Here is a 13814-nt window from a genome sequence, read left to right on the forward strand (position 1 = left end):
TCCTCCCAACAACAAAAGGCCACTGAAGGGCCATCTTATTAACAGCTCCAGAGCTCCCATGTAATTGGTTGAAACCTTGTTGAGACTGATGCCTGCAAGAGCTTCTCTCACCTCCAAGTCCTATCTCTATCTCTTTCTTCTATAGGTGCTGACTCCGACTGCACTTCCTAATAAACTCCTAGCATTTTAATCTCTTTCTCAGAGTTGGCTTTCACAGAATCCAACCTGCAACACATACCTAGAAGAAAAAGATTAATTGAGAAAAACATGGCCAGGCACCGGTGGCTCATGCCTGTAATCCCCACACTTTGGGAGGCCAAGGCAGGAAGATCACCTGAAGTCAGGAGTTCAAGACCAGCCTGGTCAACATGTTGAAACCCCATCTCCACTAAGAATACAAAAAATTAGCCAGGTGTGGTGGCACATGCCTATAATTCCAGCTACTTGTGAGGCTGAGGCTGGAGAATTGCTTGAACCCAGGAGGCAGAGGTTGCAGTGAGCCAAGAAAAGCATATATACATTTAAGTAAACAAAAACATAATAATACATAAATTGTAGCTACTTGATTCTATTAGCTTTTCAATTTATGATGTGCATCATACTAAATATTTTTCCTGTGAACACTAAATGCTTTACATATTAATACTAAACACCTTAATTGCATTACTTATGAGCTTTTGTATGTGCATTATACTGGACCGTTTAGTTGCATTACCTTACTTAACCCACATAGCAACCTTATACATAGGCATCATTATTTATCAGTTTTACAGATGAAGAAAATTAATGCTTAGGAAGTTGAAACAACTTGTTCAAGATCAAATAGCCAGTAAGTGGCAGAATCAAGAGTAAAACCAATTAAGTTTAATTGCAAACCCACTTATTTCACCACTTCTATAGGTACTATCCCAGATCTCAAATCAGAAGCAGAATCTACAATTCTGCTTTTTTCTTTTTTTCTTGGAAAGCAGGCTTTCTCCAATTGCAAGCCCAGAATCTACAATTTTCCTTCTGATTTGAGAAATGAACCTATAACATGGATACTTCCTGTGCTACATTCCTTTCTTAAGTTGTTGGCTGAAAGTCCAGAGTTGATTAGAACAATTCTGGTCACACATCTGACCAGTGGCAGAAGATACTTGCTAATAAGTTTTCATATGCTAGTCTATTATTTGGGTTCTTGAGCACTTTGTTTGTTTGATGAAGAAAAGCTTTTGCAATACACAGTTCAATGTGTTGAATTATGAGTGGTCACTCTTCAGAGAGTTAAAGTTTTAGAGACAGAGAATATTATTGGTTGAAGACATATAAATAAATGATTAATGTTGGGAGAATACATTGATCAAGTTAATCACAAGTGAAAAGAGACAAAATTTTCTCCTTAACATTATCAGATACCATTCAAGCTAATTTTGAAAAGTTCTAAGAAAATATGCATAAGGTTTGTATGTCTGAGCAATGTAATCAAGATTTAATCAATAAAAATAAGCTTAGACTCAGATCATTTTTCATGTTTCTTTGATGTATCTTTTCCAATTAAAAGACAACTAACTTATAATGTGTACCACTGATACAGAAAGACAGAGTGAACAATATATCATTTTCTTTGTCTCAGTGCTTTTGGTTTATTTGAAACAAATATATCTATCTAAACATTATGGGTTTCCATTTAATATGTACAACTTTACTATTAGCTATAGCAAGTACTTAAAAGAATAGAAAAAAATTATAACTATAAAAGAGTTAATTAAGCAACATTTGTTTTGTTAGTACAATTTCTCAATTGTAGAGTACAGTTTATTTGAATAAAGTCAATATACATCTCAACCAAAATAAAAAATAAAACCAGCATTGCAAATTATATTTTTAGAGACACAATCATACAATATTGCTTAAATAATAAAATATTGAGATACGAAGTATTTTCACATTGAGCCGTTCCTTTAGAGCACCTGGATAACAGATTTCATGCCTTCTTAAAGAATTCTAGCAATTAGAATAGAAGATATATTTTGTTTCTTTCATTTAGAAGGAAATGATATTTCATTTCAGGTTATCAATGTAGAGAAACTGTATTTGCAATGTAATCAAATATATCATCTATCAAGCAGAATCATCAAGCCATACAAGCCATGAAGTTGGAGTAAATCTGTCTTCTGAAATAGAAAAAGAAATATAGAACTATTCTTATATATTACCTATTTATATTGGCACATGTGCAATGTAGAGAAGGTATTGTTAATTCTGGGCTTTTCTACATATTTCAGTGCACTTTAATCTTAGTTCACCCTGTCAAAAGATCTGAAACTATGGTCAATGAATCTACAGAAATATACTGAGTTAACCATTTTTATTCAACTGAAAGAAATGCATAGAAATTAGGTTGCCTTGGATATGCAATCTAGGTCAATACACTGGAATAAGTTTTGTACTTGAAGCTTGCTAGCAATCTATAAATGGAAGCATTTATCTAGATGTCCAATTGACATATGCACAGGGTTTGGGCATCCCAATATTTTTTAAAAATGTGATTCATTGTATTAACCAAATAGAGGAAGAGGTTAAATAAGTCCCCTAAAAATTCATAGCTAACAGACATCATGATGAAGTTTCAAATCTCATGTACTTTCCAAAAGAAGGTATTTGTGTTTGAGGTTTTTACTTTGTGTTAAAAGAGTTTTTTTTTTTTTTTTTTTTTTTTTTTTTTGAGACGGAGTCTCGCTCTGTCGCCCAGGCTGGAGTGCAGTGGCGCGATCTCGGCTCACTGCAAGCTCCGCCTCCCGGGTTCACGCCATTCTCCTGCCTCAGCCTCCCGAGTAGCTGGGACTACAGGCGCCCGCTACCACGCCCGGCTAATTTTTTGTATTTTTAGTAGAGACGGGGTTTCACCGTGTTAGCCAGGATGGTCTCGATCTCCTGACCTCGTGATCCGCCCGCCTCGGCCTCCCAAAGTGCTGGGATTACAGGCGTGAGCCACCGCGCCCGGCCTAAAAGAGTTATTTTTGATTGTAAGAAAATTCAGATTATAGGAGGGAGGCACAAGTGTATTGAATTTTTCTGAGAATTTGATGATTTTATTTGAAAAATTATAGCATAGAAAATCATTTGGGCTCTATTTCCAGGTGCCCTTCAATAAAATAAAATAAAAACAAGAACCTGGAGATGTGGAAATAAGGTATAGACAAAGGATGAAGATGACTTCCACAAGTTTAAAGGGATTTGTTAGTGGGGTAATCTTAGTAGGCCAGGTAAACACATGCTGTAATGGATACAAAATGTCCACCAAATCAATGAAAGCCATTGACCAAAATATTATATAGCTAATGTATTGATTTCTTTTGTGTAATAATTATAAAGTGCCTTATATGCATTATCACATTTAAAACACTGAAAACATTCTTAGGAGGTGTTCATTGTCCTACTATTATCGTTATAGATGAAGTAAATTACACTAAAAGAGATTAAATGTAGCAGGACACAAAATAGGTAAACATTTACATTGCCCTCTTCTGTTTTCTAAGGAAGATGGTTTCCTTGCTTCTTTAACAGATCTCATGAGGTGCTTGACTCAGCTTTGCTCTGCTGAGTGCTGAGGCGAAGTCTGAGGAAGAGAATTTGGGAAGCCAAAAGAACGATAAGTTGCTATACATGAGATCAGAGAAACATAGCTGAATTGGAAAGAGGGAATGCAGAGGGTTGGAAAGAATAGTGTTGCAATCCTTTGAAAAAGAGATCCATTGAGGGAAACTGAGAGAGATGTGAGAATACCCATCAACGTGTGAGTAACCATAAAGGGTGGAAGTTTTGACAAAAGGGTAGTCATACTCCAACAGGATTTTTAGGATGTTTTGTGATAGAATATATCTACCAGTGTCTCCCAAATATTACAGGAAAGGGTTGTCATTTTCTTCAATTCTTTGCTGTAAGTTAGGATTATCATTTATACATTAACTTGATGAGATTTTATTTAAAGAGAATTCAGTAGTCTCAAAAGGTAAATTCATTGTCAATTTTATCAGGAAATTATCCAAATTCACACAACTAGTAAGTAGTAAAGCTAGAATTCCATCCCATCTATCTAACTTCCAGCCTCTGCCATTAATCACCTCCTTTTATTGCTTTTGTCTCCCAAGCATTTCTCTTTCCTCTGGAGAAAAATATCTGCTTTCTTTAAAATAAATGTTCCATCCATGCAGCTAAGCAGCTAAGGACACGAACAGCCACTGATACAGGTCAACTCATCAGTAGATTATTGAGGTATTAAAATATATTAAATTATTACATTATTATTTATTTATTTTTAGAGACAGGATCTCGCTCTGTCACCCAGGCTGGAGTTTAGGGGTCTAATTATAGCACACTGCAGCCTCAACCTCCTGGGCTCAAGCAATTGTACTGCCTCAGCCTTCCAAGTAGCTGGGACTACAGGCCCATGAAACCACACCTGGCTTTTTTTTGTTTTGTTTTTTTGAGATGGGGGGGTCTCCTTATGTTGCCCAGGCTGATCTTGAACTCCTGGCCTCAAGCAATCCTCTTGTCTGGCCTCCCAAAGCCTTGGTATTACAGGCATAACCCACCATGCCTGGCCTTAGTCATTAAATTATATGCTACTTCAAACATCACTTCTTGTGGCATTGCTACATCCAACCAGTTATTTGAAATTACAAATTTTAAATTACAGTCTTATTAGCTGGGACAAGACTTTTGGTATAGAAGATTGGGATTCCTCCCTCTGCCCCCAAGGGAAAAAACTTTCAAATCTGGGTAAACAAAATATATAATAAAAAGTAACTACACTTTCTAGGTGAAAATAGATAGATGTCAAATGAATAAATGTTGAAAATCTATACCAGCGGAGGCAAAGGTACTTTAGAAAACCATTAGAGAATCAATATACATGAGCACAGTTTTAAAGAATAATCAGGATTTTTCCATACGAAACGGTAGTTTTACAATATTAGAGGGATAGAGACAAATATATAAAGAGAAAGACACTTGTAAAAATTGCAACATTTTTGAAGACTAATGATAAATTCAATTCTATTTCTCTGTTGATAAACTCCTTTGTGTTTGAACTGTAGGTTTTAGCTAAGGTTATTTTACTTAGCTTTCTTGCTTCCTTATAAATGTTGCTGACATTTGGAATAACTGTGGCTACTTATTCAAAGAATCTGTGTCCACCAGGATATATGGAGCTTCAGCTAAATCCAAAATGCTAAAGCATGTTTATTTTCATTTATTTTTAATCAAATAAAACAACTAATAAATAAATAAATAATCTTAGGTAAGGATTACTAGTAATTTAACAATTTTGTGAAACTTTTTCTGGAGTTTTAACCTTTCCAACATTTTGCTATCTTGTATTCAACCTTATGACTCAGACGAAGATTTGTTTCATCAGAAATTTGTTTAATCTTCTTTATGTGAATGCAAACCTGAGTTTTGAAGTCATATCAGCATTCTCAGACCATATTTTCTCTTGATTGCTCTGCCTGGGTTTGCTAGAGTATTAAGTTTCTCAAACTAAAATAATTTGACATGTTTTCTTCTAAAATCAATTTTCTTTATAAATAAGCCCCTTGAAGTTCCTATTAGTAACAGTGATTCTTTCTATGTTAGTCTGTGCATGCCTGCCCTAACAGCCAGGGAATACAAGATGGCTGCTTTTGCATTGTTTAGTCCACCAAAATAGCTGTTTATGATCATGCTGTATGTTCATACTTAACAGCTCTTCTCAATCCATTTAGCTATTTCTACATGTATTTCAAAAAGAACCCTGCTTTTCATAAAATCTTTTGAACTTTCTTCTTTCAAAAATATGTAGTGCAACACTAGAAACATGTAATATTCCCCCACCTATATCAAATGGTTTCTAGCACATTTTCTTGAAAAGGCAGATATCCAATAAATTTGTGTTGATTTATTACTCTTTTCAGTTGAACAATGTTTGTAATAACTAATGTCTATAGTTCTTTGCGAGCAAAAGGGAAAATTGTGCCTCTATGGTTTTCTTAGGAATCATTCTCTTCAGTCAGATCACGATTTGAGTTTGAACTAACCAGAGAGTAGCAGAAGGAACGTTTTCTCATTTCCATGTCCAGAAAGATATATTCCTGCTACCCTCCTGAAGTCAGAGGATGAAATCATAGTCAATACATCTTTGCAGATAAACTATTAGGTACATTTTTCTTTGTCTATAGAAATCAATGGAACACAGAAAACTACAGCTTGCTATCCCCTCAACCCCTTGGAAAAAAAAAAGTTGGGTAGAGGGTGTTTTTGAGTGTATGTGTGTTTCAAGCTTCATTTGGGTCCATTTGTTTTTTGCTACCACCAGTATATTAAGTAGCATTTGTATAAATCAAAATCATATGAGGGTATGAGTTTATCAGGGGCAACAAACTTTCAGTCTTTGGAAAATCCATCACATTGTTCTCAGTGAAGAATCAAACTGTATAGCTAAGGAGCATAGATATACTGAAATGTAGCCCACTTTGAAGAGAAGGAAGGGAAACTAAGCTCTACTTCCTGGGAAAAAAAAGGAGTATCTGTCTATATTATGTGGGATTTTTCTCCAAAGATTTCTTTCTACTCTCTTATTGATTTAATCTTTTATTTATATTAATATGTATTCATTAATATTAATTTTTTACTTTGGATTATAATTCAATACTATGTTATTTGTATATTCTGTTGCTAAATTGTTCTACCATGTTCTTGTGGGAGCTCCCTCAGGTTGGAGCTTTGTGTCCCTTTGACATGCCCTCATCTTTTTGTTTCTTGAACACTTTCTTACTTTCTGGTATTACAAGATGCTCAAGACTCATTGTTCAATTTTCCCACCACAGACCTAGGATTGACTTTACTTTTAATTTCTGAAAATAATTTAGTAGACCTCTAGGCTCCATCTCCTCAAGAAGCTGTGGTGTCCTATTATCTTGAGGTCACCAAGATAATTTCTCACTGAATCTTAAGAGTCACACCATATATGCACCATTCTAAGCCTGACTCAAAGTTCTCATAACTGTAATATCATTTTATTATATCTAATTTCCTCCCAGTTCAAATGTCTGTTGTCTCATGAGAACCTTTTCTATCAGTCAGGATCTTGGAATGAAACATATATCATGCTCAATCTTGTCATTTGAAGAGATTTTGATAGTGGAGTTATTTATAAAGTACATACAGGGTTTAGTAAGGTATAATGCAGTGCTCTAGACCTAGTAAAAATAGGAAGCTATTATTCTAAGCCTTTAAGGCCACTGGAGGGAATGATCACCAAAACCTGGAGAAAATAGCTGTAGGTGGAAAGGTTCTGAAGAAGAATGCAGCAAGCTCAATAAAGCCAACCCATTCTTTTGACCACTGTCTCCTTCCACTTTCAGATTTCATACTAGGACCTTTCATTGGCTGAACAAAGACAAAGACAGAAATCAAGGAAGGTCAAAGAAGCAGTCAGTTTTCTGGCACCCAAAGTTGTTGGAGAAGGGTACAGAGTCGGTAAATAAGTCATATGACAGACAGGCAGTATTTTCTTATTTTAATAACAAGTTTAAAAATCCCACTTCTTGTACTTACCTTCTGTCTGACGCCATCAGTATTTTAAGATGCCAACTGGGATCAAGTTCAACACTGCATTACTGAAGAATCCAGATTATCTACATTTCACGTGCCAAATGAAAGAAAGAACCCAGAAAATAAAACAATATGATGATAACAGTAAAATTTTTAAAAATGAAGTTTATGGTCTAAATCCTGATCATTAATGGTTATTTCATATTGAAGCAATGAGGCCTGTTCTTCATTCTGAACATAGGGTAAAGGTGAAATCTATTCACATATTTATTTATTTAGCCAATTTATACATATAGTGAATTTTAATTATAACTTAATAGTATGCCTCCTTATTATGCATATAATTGGGGCTATCTGAATTTTCTTTGGAATTGTGCCTCCAATTTACCATATTTTTTTACGCAACTCTATTTTAATTACTAGTTGAATATGATGGGTAAATTTTATTGTTCTCTCTTTTGATTTTGAAAAAAAGAGGGAAACCTTAACTTCTCAGATTGCTGAGAAAAATAGAGCTCATGAAAACACACACACAATCACACACATGTCTTCAATATCTTTGCAAAGATACTGGAAAGGGGAAAAGTTCTGTTTCCTTCTTTCATGAGTATCATAAATTTCAGTAAAAGAGAAAATTTGAGCATTTCCCAAGGTAATCATCTTTCTGCCAGCCATCATACTATTACTTCATAAAATCTTTGCCATCCCACTCTATTTTCTACCTTCTCATTCTTAAAATTTCCAAAGCTTCACCAAATCCTCATTCTCTGTTGATGGCCTACCCCCATGGTTCAATAAGAAAACAAGCACTATTTTGCTAATATATCTGGGGGGATACAAAATACAAAATAATATTATGCCACCATACCAGACTGGAATCATAGCTTTGTTTACCTGTGTACTTAATTTTAAAGATAGAAAATAGTGGAACATAATTGTTTGCTAAAGATCACACTTGAATAGAAAAGAGATGATAAAAGAAGAAACTTGATTCTATCAAGATTAGTTTTTAAAAGAATGATAAACATTCCATCCATTGCAATAGTTAAAACCATAAAGAGTGTGCAGATGTAGACTAAGATAGTTTTATGTATTTAGGATTTTACATTAATGATTTACCTCCTAATGACCTCTAGGTGACCACAGTCAATGGTTACATCTGTATTATTATCTTACTCAACTTCAAGCATCTTTGACCAACTTGGTTTCTCCCAACTTCTTTATTCTTCTTTACTTGTGTTCTTTATGTGCCTTTCCTTATACCAGTCTCCTGATCAGGGAGGATATTTAGAAAGAGTAGAAAAGTGAGGGAATGGACAAGAGATACAGTTTCCCTACCAAATCTACCTAAATTAGGAATCCATGTCCTAAACTAACAGCATTATTTCTTCACAGAGCATTTTATTTCTCTCATAACTTTTTTCAAGTTCACATGTATTTATTAGTTATTGTCTGTGTGTTCAACTAAATTTTATCAAGAGGGTCCAAGAATAGTGTTCAAAGCTATATTCAAGTATACAATACAGTGTCTGGCAAGAGTGGATGCTCAACCAATAATTCTAAAGTAAATCAATGAATGTAACATGGTTCAGGCCAAGGAATGAAAATAAACCAGAAGAAATGGATGGGTAGAACAGGAGCAGGTATAGTAAGTTAAACTTGAAAAAAACAGTTAAATTACAAGTTAAACATGAAAAAACCAGTTAAATCCATGATAAGAAGAGAGGGTCAGACAAGTCTCATTAAACTCTCCTCTCTTTGGAATTCAGACACAACTAACCAGCATTAACATTAAAAAAGATATCTTATAACAGACAAAACAAACTCTTTGTAGCAGTAAGATATCAAATTCCAACCTGCCTCTAGTATAACATCATATGACAGAGACCAAGCCCTGAAAGAAAATGAAGTATTTTACCCCAAGATATATTTTATGACATATTTTGATATGGCCTCACAAAGCTGTCTCTTGTAGGGAAAATCTACATTCTGTAGAAAAATCAGATTCGTTTTCCTGGTCTTTTCCTCGTCCAGGAGAGATTTAATTAAGAGTCTGGCACCTTTTAGAGTCTGATAAGAGACATTTATCATTTATTCTATCTAATGCCTGCTACCTGGAGGCTTCATCTACACAACAAGACCCCTGGCTTCCACAAGCCCCCTTATCTTAACAATAAACATTTCTTTCTGCTAACTTCACTCCTTCAGGTGGAGTTTAACCCTTTCAACCAATTATAATTCAGGAAATCTTTAAATCCATCTATAAGGTGGAAGCCCCCCACATCACTACTTTGAGATGTCCTGCCTTTATGGGATGAACCAATGTATATCTTACATACATTCATTTATGTCTCTGCCTGTAACTTCTGTCCCCCTAAAATGTTTAAAAAAAATGTAACCCAACTACCTTGGGCACATGTTCTCAGGGTCTCCTGGGGCTATATCATGGGTCATGGATCTTACATTTATCTCAGAATAAATCTCTTCAAATATTTTACAGAATGTGACTCTTTTGTTGACATAAGTTACATTCCCTGAAGATCTAAAATTGTCACCACATAGGAACTCTTTCATTTAGCTTATATAAATCAGGCAAAGTCTAGAAATCATAACCAGGTGAAAATTATACAATTGCACTGCTCTACCTTTGTTAGCTAATACTGACTTTGCCTCTTTTTTTTTTCCTTTTATCATTTTGCTGTTTCTCACACTCTACCCTGGTTCTGTGCTTAATTACTCATTCTTGGACATTCATAAGAGCTCATTCTTTCTACATTTTTCATCTGATATTGTTACAGTGGGTAGAGCAGGAAAGGGATCCCCAGCCCCCAACCAGAAATGTCAACTGACCATCAGGTGATGATCAGGTGGTTGTTACATTGTTTCTCAAAATAATAATCAGTCACAGCCAGTGCCAGGGAAAGGCAATCTCCCAATAGATAGAAAAAAACTGAAAGTGGTAATCAGCAGCTTCCCAATAAGACTTCAAGAATTAGGCAATTAGGGCCAAGCACGAACATTAAAAAGGCAAAATGGCAGACTGGTATATGGCCTTCTAGGGCTATTCAACTGCTAAGGGAAGAATGCCTCAAGTAAGCATGCGTACAACTCCAATAAACACACTGTGCATGCTTGCATGCTCCCCTCCCAGGTGCTCGCAGTCCTCTGTGCATGTGGACAGCTCACCCCAAGAGAAGAATCAGGGAAGAAGGGACAGAAGGCTCAGAAGTATGCCAACTTCTAAAATCCTAAGTTAAAGATCATACCATGCACTTGATCTCTTAAGTCACCTGTTTGGCCCTCTTCCAAGTGTACTTTATTTTCTTTAATTCTGGCACTAAAGCTTTGTAATAAACTTTCACTTCTGCTCTAAAACTTGCCTTGGTCTCCTCTGCCTTATGCCCCTTAGCCAAGTTCTTTCTTCTGAGGAGGCAAGAACTGAGGTTGCTTGTAGCCCTATATGGATTCACCAGCAGTAACATACTTTGGTGCCACATGACTCATATATGTTCCACTGCTAACACACTTTGGTCCACATGACTCTGATACGTTCCCTAAGTGGTAAGACATGTCCACATCTCACCTTCTTTGTTCCAGAGGCATTAAACCCCTTTATGTGGTTTTCTTCTCACCTTTCACTCTCCTGCTTACTAACCAACTCTCAGAAAGATTCTTCTTGGCCAAAAGTAGCTCTGCTCACCCAGGCTGATCTTTCAGCTCACCCTGACAGGTGGCTCATGGGGGGTGGGAAGGACCTTGGGGTCTGCACCTAGTAGAACTGAGGTATTTAATGGCCCTCCTGACAGGAGACTCATGAGACTAGGCTAGGACTAAAGCCTAACACCCTGCAATGTCTGGGGTTTCTTCTGCTTTTTCAACTAAAATCAGCTCTTTCCCAAGAACTTTGCACTGCCTATTATTCTGTTTTTTCTGTATGTGTTCTGAAATGGCCTTGCATACCTGCCAAATTGTCTGCCTCAGGGGTAAGTCTGCCTCTTCTCTGGCTGCACTTTGCATTCCACATGACTTTTTAAACATACACTCCTTAAACATACACTACCTGTTATTCAGGCTCTTGCTGCATTTGCTGGGCTGCAAAGACACGGGCTGTCTTGATGATACCCTCTGAGATTTATACTTGCTTTTACCTTACCAGCTTGGATACCTCTAACCCTCCCCCTATCTGCTGACACATTTCCAGGACAGACACTAACTGGAATCTTGACTTTGCCAGATTCTTATGACTTACCTACACTTTTTTTTCCTTATCATGCTCTAGGGTTAAGATTTTCATAGGCTTTTGAAGCTGTTTTTCTGCCTGCATAATGCCTCACCCTGTGGCCCTTTATGGACCTCACCTGCTTGCTTTTTTGAGTTAATACCACATTTGGAGGAGGGGAAATTCTCTTTGCCATTTGCAATTTTTTATCCCCACATCCTCTAGAGGTTACTATTCTATGTCAAGAGTGCAAAGGAATGCTCACTTAAATCTCAGGGCTGCTGTTTTTGTGAGCATATGAAGGCTTTACATGAGTATTCCTCTAGCTTCCTCCCACTTCCTCCCGCAGCCTGAATTTCTCTAATCACTTCCACACCTTCTCAACATGCATCAACACCTTCAAGGTCATATTTTAAGGGAGGGAAGTCCAAGGCTATTGTGACAGTTAGCTGAAAAACAGGCTTCTCATCTACTACTACTTTTCATCTTTAAAGAACATGGGAAATGGGAATATAAGAAAAAAGATAATCAGTTTGTTGCTAAAATGCTCTGAGCAAGAGTCACTATAAGGACCTGGAGAAAAGGACATAGGCCAACCCAAGCCTTCAGGTGCAAGAGATACATAGGACAGAGAAGATGGCTGATCTTAGACTAACATATTACCATTATAACAGAGATGAACGCAAGGTTAAGGGTACACAGTAAGACTGGTTCATTCCAGCACCATAAGGATGAACAGGGGCTCACTTCACTATGTTATCTCCTCTGATCCCAAGTGGGTAATTGTGACAAGATGAGACCAAGGTTAAGGGTACATAGTAAGACTGGTTAATTCCAGAACCCTAAGGACAAATGGGGAATGCCCTATTCAGGATAATAGAAAAGTAAGAGGTGATGCCTTCTTTTTTCTTTTTATGTTTTCTCCTCTGTCCTCTCTTTGCATATGCAAAACCAAGTCTTCATGCCACAGGACATGCCACTTGGATGCATCCCCTCAAAACCAAAAAGTTTGAATCTTCCAAACCTTAAACACACACACACACACACACACACACACACACTAGCTTTCCTTTGTAAAGCTGTTTGACATAAAAATAAACTGAGAGTAAATTACAAAAGTCAGCCTTGGAACCCAATGCCCCTGTACAGGAGTGTACAGGAGGTCCTCATATTAGTCTTCTGTTTTTTGTTGTTGTTGTTGTTTTATAACTGAGAGTAGAATAAGGAGGACAGAGCACAGAGGTAATAAAAAGGAGAAATGCTGGGACAAGAGGCAGGCTCAATTATTGGCTGTTTTATAAACCCTCCAACCCCCTCTTCAGGTTGCCATGAGAATACCCTCTCAGGTAACTGCCTTTGGTGTGGGAAGTCAGGCCACTAGAAGGCAAACTGCCCCAATGGTGTAAATGGGAAAAACCCTGGATGGCTCATCCCTGCTGCCACAAGCTAGGCCACTGGAAACAAGACTGCCCTGAGTGCCAAAGAACCCCCAGGACAAAATCTCAACGTCTATTATTCTTGAATTGAAGGGGCTCTCTGTTCTGGCTGGCTTCCAAATCAGACATCATAATCAACAGGACAAGAGAAACTTTGGAGGTGTCAAATAAAATTATAAATTTCCCTTTGGGGTTCAGGAGCTGCCTACTCTATGCTTATCTTCTTCTCTGAGCAACTCTCCTACAAATCCTGTTGGGTAATAGGGAAAAATGCCACCTCCTCCCTCCAAAAGAAAAGATTCACACCTCCTTGGTGCAAAAATATACTTTTCCAAGATGGGTGCTTGCTTAATATTTACCCAACCTCGAAATTCATCTTTTTCTTGAATAGCTCTATTTCTCCTGGAAAAGCTACCTAAAACTTTAACCAATAAGTTGAACCTTGACACTCCTGCCTCAGGGGTTTAGAAATAGCCCACACTTACCCAGAGAAGCTTCAGCAAAAATTTAACAGAGCAACCTCTTAAGAAGGGATAATTTCTATAGTACGTAGACAATTTGTACAGTATTTCTACAGCATCTTT

At 36.8% G+C, this 13814-nt stretch overlaps 1 long non-coding RNA gene across 1 annotated transcript in view; it reads left to right on the top strand.

The window, feature by feature from the left end:
- The window catches only part of LOC107967081 (uncharacterized), a 68004-nt gene extending 60109 nt beyond the window's left edge, over window positions 1–7895 (top strand). The window contains exons 4-6 of the long non-coding RNA XR_001707277.4: window positions 4134–4257; window positions 6016–6178; window positions 7386–7895. This is a non-coding gene — a long non-coding RNA (uncharacterized LOC107967081). The remainder of the gene's footprint in view (window positions 1–4133; window positions 4258–6015; window positions 6179–7385) is intronic.
- Window positions 7896–13814: the final 5919 nt, after the last annotated feature.

Source organism: Pan troglodytes, chromosome 1 (genome assembly GCF_028858775.2).
Source record: "Pan troglodytes isolate AG18354 chromosome 1, NHGRI_mPanTro3-v2.0_pri, whole genome shotgun sequence".
NCBI lineage: Eukaryota > Metazoa > Chordata > Mammalia > Primates > Hominidae > Pan > Pan troglodytes.